Source organism: Coenobita brevimanus, chromosome 80 (genome assembly GCF_032717465.1).
Source record: "Coenobita brevimanus isolate Jiangsu-jjx chromosome 80, ASM3271746v2, whole genome shotgun sequence".
In the NCBI taxonomy this organism is placed as follows: domain Eukaryota; kingdom Metazoa; phylum Arthropoda; class Malacostraca; order Decapoda; family Coenobitidae; genus Coenobita; species Coenobita brevimanus.
The window spans coordinates 17,267,396-17,274,895 of NC_137033.1; positions in this window are offsets into that span (position 1 = coordinate 17,267,396).

The following is a 7,500-nucleotide window of genomic DNA, read 5'->3' on the forward strand; positions in this document are numbered from 1 at the left end:
TTTAGCCAAGTTAGAGTAAAATGAGTCTAGTTCTAACCTTCCCTATTACAAACAGCCTCTCTCTCTCTCTCTCTCTCTCTCTCTCTCTCCTGTCTTGTCCGCTGCTGTTTGCTTTCCTTTGTACTCCTTTTGAATTCCCTTTGTAGGCTCCTGAGTTTTTTTTTTTTTTTTTTGTCTTTGTGATGGAAAAGTGTCAAAAGGTTTCATGTACTAGTTCAGTATCATATGCAATCGTAAAATTTCATAATTCTTCACACAGGTATAATTTCTTTCCCTATTTATTTCCAAGCCTCTCTGTTCTCTCACCTTTCGTCATTATTACCTGCAAATTATCTTTCTACCTTTATATAACCTTCACTCAGGTAGCAGTTCCTTTTATTACTGGGCATACATTCATTTCTTTCCCTCCTCTTTCCTGCCTCCCCTTCCCCTTCAATTATGTATAGGATTGGGGTGGAGGAAGAGCAGAGGAAGGGGAGGCAACAGAGGAGGGGAGTAAAGAGGGAGGGGAGGAGGAAAGGGAGGGGAAAGAGGGAGGGTTGTGGAGAGGGAGTTGTTGTAAGCACTACTCCAAGCTGATAATCCGAGCAGGCTAACTTTCCACTAGTCTCCCCTCCTCCCTACCATCACTCCACTTCCCCTCCCCTCCCCACCTTCCCATCCCCCACCCTGTCATAACTCCCCTCCCCTCTCTTCCCTTCCTTCTTATCCTGCACCCTCTCCCTCCCCCTTCCATCCATACCCCTCCATCCTTTACCATCCTCTACATTGACATCCCCTCCCCCTTCCCTATCTTCCGCGTCCCCCTCCCCCCTCCCCTCCTCACCGTTACCACCTCCTCCCTACACCTCCCCTCCCCCTCCGTCATCTCCACCTTCCCCCTTCCTTCCCTTTCATCTCCAGTTTTGCTTTCCTTCCCCCTGTTTTCCCCCTCATCCAGTTCTCCCTCCCTCTCTCTCTCTCTCTCTCTCTCTCTCTCTCTCTCAAAATTCTCACTCCATTTTCCTATATTCCCTGTTTCCGTCATCTCCCCGTCTTTCCCTTTCCTCAAGCCTCTCATAATCTCTCCTCCTCCTCCTCCTCCTATTCTTCTCTCCCCTCTTTCCCTCTCTCTCATTTTAAAGTCTCTTCTCCGTCCCTCTTCTCTCCCTTTCCCCTCCTGTTTTCCTTCGTCTCCTGAACGTATCTCCCCTCACCCTAACTCCTCTTTCACTCTTACCTTCCCCCATTCTTCTCCTCCCAGTGTCTCCCCTCCTATACTCCCACCCCCACACCCATCCTCCACTCCCCCATCATCACCCCAGACTTCCCTCATGCCCTCTCACCAACTCCTCCATCCTCTATTCCATTCTCTTCCTCCCCTCTCACTCTCTTACTATGCTCCCCCTCTTTCCTCCTCTCTCTACCAGTCTCTTCCTTCTCACTCTTACCACCCCTCCCCCTCTCCTCTCCCTCTTACCATCCTCCCCCTCTCCTCTCCCTCTCGCTCTAACCATCCTCCCCCCTCTTCTCTCCCTCTCCCTCTCTCCCAGTCTCTTCCTCCCTTCTCACTCTAACCATCCCTCCCCCCCTCCTCTCCCCCTCCCCCCTCCCCTTCCCACTTCCCCTGCTGTCAGAGCCAAAGAGCGCGTCACCACCTGCCTGCCTGCCCACCACACCACCACATCATCACTCCACCACACATCACCACACACCCCCTACGATCCAACCCAACCCCACTCCATCACTCATCCCTAATCAACCTCCCTGCCCCAAACCCCCAGAAATCGCTGAGTGTGGGGATTCTGGAGGAGTTAAAGGGGGGGTTGGAGGACGCATCGTGGGTCTGGCAGCTCCGGCGAGGGGAGGGGAGAGGAGGGGAAGGGGAGGGGAGGGGAAGGGAGATTGTGAGGAGAGGGAGGTGAAGAGGAGACGGACAGACTTTTAAAGGAAGTGAGACTAGGGATAGTGAGGGGAGAGAGAGAGAGAGAGAGAGAGAGAGAGAGAGAGAGAGACAGTCAGACAGACAGACAGACAGACAAAATAATTCAGAAAGATATATTATGAGCTTCACTCAGTTTATATATAGACAGATATAGGCTAAACAGACAGAGATGGACGGAGGAAGGAAACAATGAGAGAGAGAGAGAGAGAGAGAGAGGGAGGGGGGGAGGGCGCGTGGAAAACCTATCGTACAGCTGGACTCATTCACGCGGCCGCCACTGAGGTATATTGTCCAACACACGCACTCCACCAACTCTGACCATTTAAGACGCTTTCACACACACACACACACACACACACTGACCATGATCCCCCGTAAACTGTACTCTCTTCACCGTAACCTGGCCACAGTGAAGACAATACACTGTTAATAACTCCACCGGTACATGAATTCACTATACTCCTTTCACCTTAACTTGGCCTAAAATTACCATCTCTATCTGCCATTTTAAGACACTTCTAGTCACAGTAACAAGGCTTCACTGTATACCTACCTATATATAACAAGGCTTCACTGTATATCTACCTGCATATAAGAAGGCTTCACTGTATATCTACCTGCATATAACAAGGCTTCACTGTATATCTACCTATATATAACAAGGCTTCACCGTATATCTACCTATATATAACAAGGTTTCACTGTATATCTACCTATATATAACAAGGCTTCACTGTATATCTACCTACATATAACAAGGCTTCACTGTATATCTACCTACATATAACAAGGCTTCACTGTATATCTACCTGTATAAAACAAGGCTTCACTGTAAATCTTCCTGTATAAAACAAGGCTTCACTGTATATCTACCTGTATAAAACATGGCTTCACTGTAAATCTACCTGTATATAAGAAGGCTTCACTGTATATCTACCTGCATATAAGAAGGCTTCACTGTATATCTACCTGCATATAAGAAGGCTTCACTGTATATCTACCTGCATATAAGAAGGCTTCACTGTATATCTACCTACATATAAGAAGGCTTCACTGTATATCTACCTGTATATAAGAAGGCTTCACTGTAAATCTACCTGTATATAAGAAGGCTTCACTGTATATCTACCTGTATATAAGAAGGCTTCACTGTATATCTACCTGCATATAAGAAGGCTTCACTGTATATCTACCTGCATATAAGAAGGCTTCACTGTATATCTACCTGCATATAAGAAGGCTTCACTGTATATCTACCTGCATATAAGAAGGCTTCACTGTATATCTACCTGCATATAAGAAGGCTTCACTGTATATCTACCTGCATATAAGAAGGCTTCACTGTATATCTACCTGCATATAAGAAGGCTTCACAGTATATCTACCTGTATATAACAAGGCTTCACTGTAAATCTACCTCTATAAACCATGTCCTATACTCTTCTCACTTTCACTTGCCAACTCTCTGAATACTGGGTTGCAATGGTAGATTTACACTAGACTATCCTAATCACGAAGTGCTTCTAAAAATTATGTACGGTACAGCGATAGTATTGTCTTTTTCCTATCCAACTGGGAGAAAAGTTGGGCCAAGTTAAGGTGAACAGAGTAGCCTGTCATCATCATCATCATCATCATCAACATCATTATCATCATCATCATTATCATCATCACCATCATCACATCACATCATCATCATTATCATCATAACCACCACCACCACGCCACCATCATCACTTCATCACATCATCACCATCATCACCACCAGCACCACCACCACCATCATCATCATCATCATCATCATCATCATCATTATTAGCAACATCATCATCATCATCATCATCATCATTATCATCATCACTATCATCATCATCATCATCATCGCCACCACCATCATTACTCCCTCCTCCTCCTCCTCCTCCTCCTCCTCTTCATCATCATCATCACCCTGACCTAATGAGTGTGTCGTTGTCTAGGAGAATATTTGTTGTGTGTTATCCTTGTCACTTACACCACTCCTGACATTTTTTCTCGCATAAGGATGAGGTGAGATGGGGTTAAGAAAACTGGGAAAGAGAAATGAAAGGGAGAGAGAGAGAGAGAGAGAACACAAGACAGTGAATAAGTGACAAGAAAAGCCTGAATATGTAATGAATAAATGTGAATGAAAACATGATCTTATACACTAATGAATGAAGTGAGAGCTAGAGTGAATGTGATGAATGGAGAGTGATGAATGAGAGTGTGTGTTGTAGAGTGAGAGAGAAGCTGAGTGTGTGAGTGTGTGTGTAAGTGGTCGTGACAGGATAATACCACGCTGAGAGAGAGAGAGAGAGAGAGAGAATCTTTACCCTCTAACCTGGTCCTCTCTTAATTAATCCACCCCACCTCCACCTTGCCTCCGCTTCACCTTCACCTCACCTCATCACCTCTACTGCACCACCACCTTGTATCTCTACCTTACCCACCTGATCTCCACCTTACCTCCACCAAACCCCCACTTCACCTCCACCTTATCCACCTGATCTCCGCCTCACTTCCACCAAACTTCCTCCACACTACCACCTCTGTGTACCTGGTGCCTTTGAATTCATTTTTACTCTTATGCACTGTATTCCCAACAAGGAGTCTCCGGTGGCGTATAATTAGCCCGGGTTCGAGTCCACCCAGGGCAGGCATTTAAGAGGGTGATCTCGAGTGCTTGCAGTCCGTGAAAATTCCCTCGATGACATATATACTGTACACTCTCTCTTTCACAAATCTTACCAAACCCAACACAACCCTTTTTTCCACAAGAGACTTCACTAGTAGAATATAACGATGATTTCACTATACTCTCTTCTCTCTAACTTGGTCTAAAATTGCCATCTCTCCATCTTGAATCCTGAGTTGTGTACCCATAGATTATCACTGGAATATGCTGCTAGTCACGAATATGTGCTATGGAGAGGATGTAGAGTCGCAGTATTGTCTTTTTCTGCCACCGTGCTATGTGAAATATACTGCAAATGGATGAAAATCTGGGCCAAACTGAAGTGAAAAGAATATAGTAACCAAGGAGACTCATTCTTACATTATAAGATAAGCACATCAAATTTCCAGCAACCACAACCTCCTATTCAAGTGGTGGGAGTGGCCCAGTTCTGTCAGGTAGCGACAAACAGACTATTATTACAAGAGACTTCACTAACAGAGCCACACCTACTGAAAATTACAGTACAGTATGCCCCACAATTAACTATATTATATACCCTCACAATATAGCCAGTGGTGGTCACGAAGCAGTGCTGTGGAAGAGACGTACAGCAGTAGCATTGTCTTATTCTGTCATTGAGCTACCTAAAATATGAACGAAATGGACGAAAATTTGGGCCAAGTTAGGGTATAAGAATTATATATATATATATATATATATATATATATATATATATATATATATATATATATATATATATACACTATTCATGTATTGCAATTCTGTTTTTCATCCCTTGCAATTTCACCTTACAGAAGAACACATCCAAGTGTCAATCCAATTGCTTGCTGGAATCAAAGGGCGTGGGAAGAGACGACAACAAAGATTCAACAATGACATATCCGTCTTCATATATATATATATATATATATATATATATATATATATATATATATATATATATAGATGTATACACCAACGGTCCATAACTACGTTGTGTCATTAAGAAATGGTGTGATGACATTGGCGGGGTGCTTTTAGGCTATGTCGGTGGGTTGTCAGGAAGTAAAAATCTTGCCCCATACTACAACACGCAAACATAGAATTTACCAGCCAGGTCCCGATTTCAGTTCCAGCCATGAACGAATGTCAGGGGGAGGGGGGGGGGAGAGTTTTGCATTTCTCCTCCTACTGCAATCTCTCTCCTGTCTTCTTCCCTCTTTGCTATCCTTGTCTTGGATTCATAGGAATTTTGTAGGTACATTAATTATAGCTTTCCCAACCTTACCGCGAACGGCATCGACCCGACCAACAGGTATTTTGCTATTTAATTTGGATCTCTCTCTCTCTCTCTCCCTCTCTCTCTCTGCCATTCCAACCAGTTCACCGCCTCCTTCCGCGTTCCTCTTCCGTTCCAATCGTTCTCTTTCGCAGGGGATGAAAAAAAAAAATTACAGAAAGGAGGAGGAAAAGAGATGGGATTGACACAGGGGGAAAGCAACTGACAGAAAAGGTAATGTAAAAGGGATGCAAGGATTAGTATGACAGGAAAGGAAGAGGAATAGAAGTACGGAGGAATGAATGAATGAAAAGGGAGACGTGAACAGGGGGTAAGTGCTGGGGGGGGAGAGAGGGCGAAAGAAAGAGTTGGGATGAAATGGGGAAAACGGGAAAGGGATGGGGAGGGAAGAGGGGAAGGGATGGAAAAGGGGTGAGGGGAAGGAAGGATAGGGGTTGGACGGAAGGGGAGGGATGGAGAGACGGGAAGGGAAGGGACAGAGATGAAGGAAAGGAAAATGGTGGATGGGGGTGATGGGTAGGGATAAGATGAAGGGAGGGAAGGAATGGAATGGAGGGAGGGAAAGGGAAGAAGACAGGTGACGGGAAGGCAGGGAAGAGGGGAAAGGGGTAAGGGGAAGGAAGGGAAGATAGAGGGATGAGGGGAAGGAGAGGAGGAAAGGAATGTGAAGGAATGAGTGGGATGCAGGGAGAGGGAGGGAAGGGAGACGGGTGAGGGGAAGGAGGGGAAGTTGGGGAGTGAAGAGGGTACGTTCTGGCGTTCCGTGACCAAAGCTAACGTTCCCCCTCACAAGCGCAGTCCCGTTCCTTGGTGGTCAGCGTTCCGTGAAGGGGAGCAGAGGGAGGGGGAGGGAAGAGGGGAAGTGGGAGGGAGGGGAGAGGGGAAGGGAGAGGGGAGAAAAGTGGGAGGAAGTGGAGAAGTGTTAGAGAAAGAGAGAGGGGAGGTGGGAGTGAGTGGGGAGAGGTGAGATAGGAGGGAAAGAGGATAGGACATGTGATAGGGAGAGAGGAGAGGTGGGGAGAAGAGTATTGGGGAAGGGGAGAGAACTGAGGAAGAGGAGCAGAGAGAGGGAAAGGGGAGAGGAGAAGTGGGACTGAAAGAAGGTAAGTGAGGAAGGGGAGAGAACTGGAGGAAGGGGAGATAAGGACGATGGGGTGTGAGAAAGAGGGGAGGAGAAAAGCGAAGAGGAGAGGGGGAGATGTGGAGGGAAAAGAGGGGCGATGAGGGGAGAGAGATGTGCAGATGGAGAAGAGACAGTAGGTGAGGACTGAGGTAAAAAGAGGAGTACGTGGGGAGACGGGAAGGGAGAGGATTGGGGAGAGGAAAGGTGAGGATTGAGGATGGAAGGGAGGGAAGGGGGAGAGGGAAGGGGGAGAAAATGAGAAGTAGGGAAGATGGGAAGAGACAGGATGAAGAAATGGAAGAAGAGAGGTGACGACGAGTAAGGAAGGGGTAGATGAAAGATGGAGAGAGAGAGAGAGAGAGAGAGAGAAAGTATGAAAGAAGGAATGGAGGTAATGGGATAAAGTGAACAAAAGGGAAGGCGACATAAAACTGAGTAGAGTGGCATGACATCAGAGC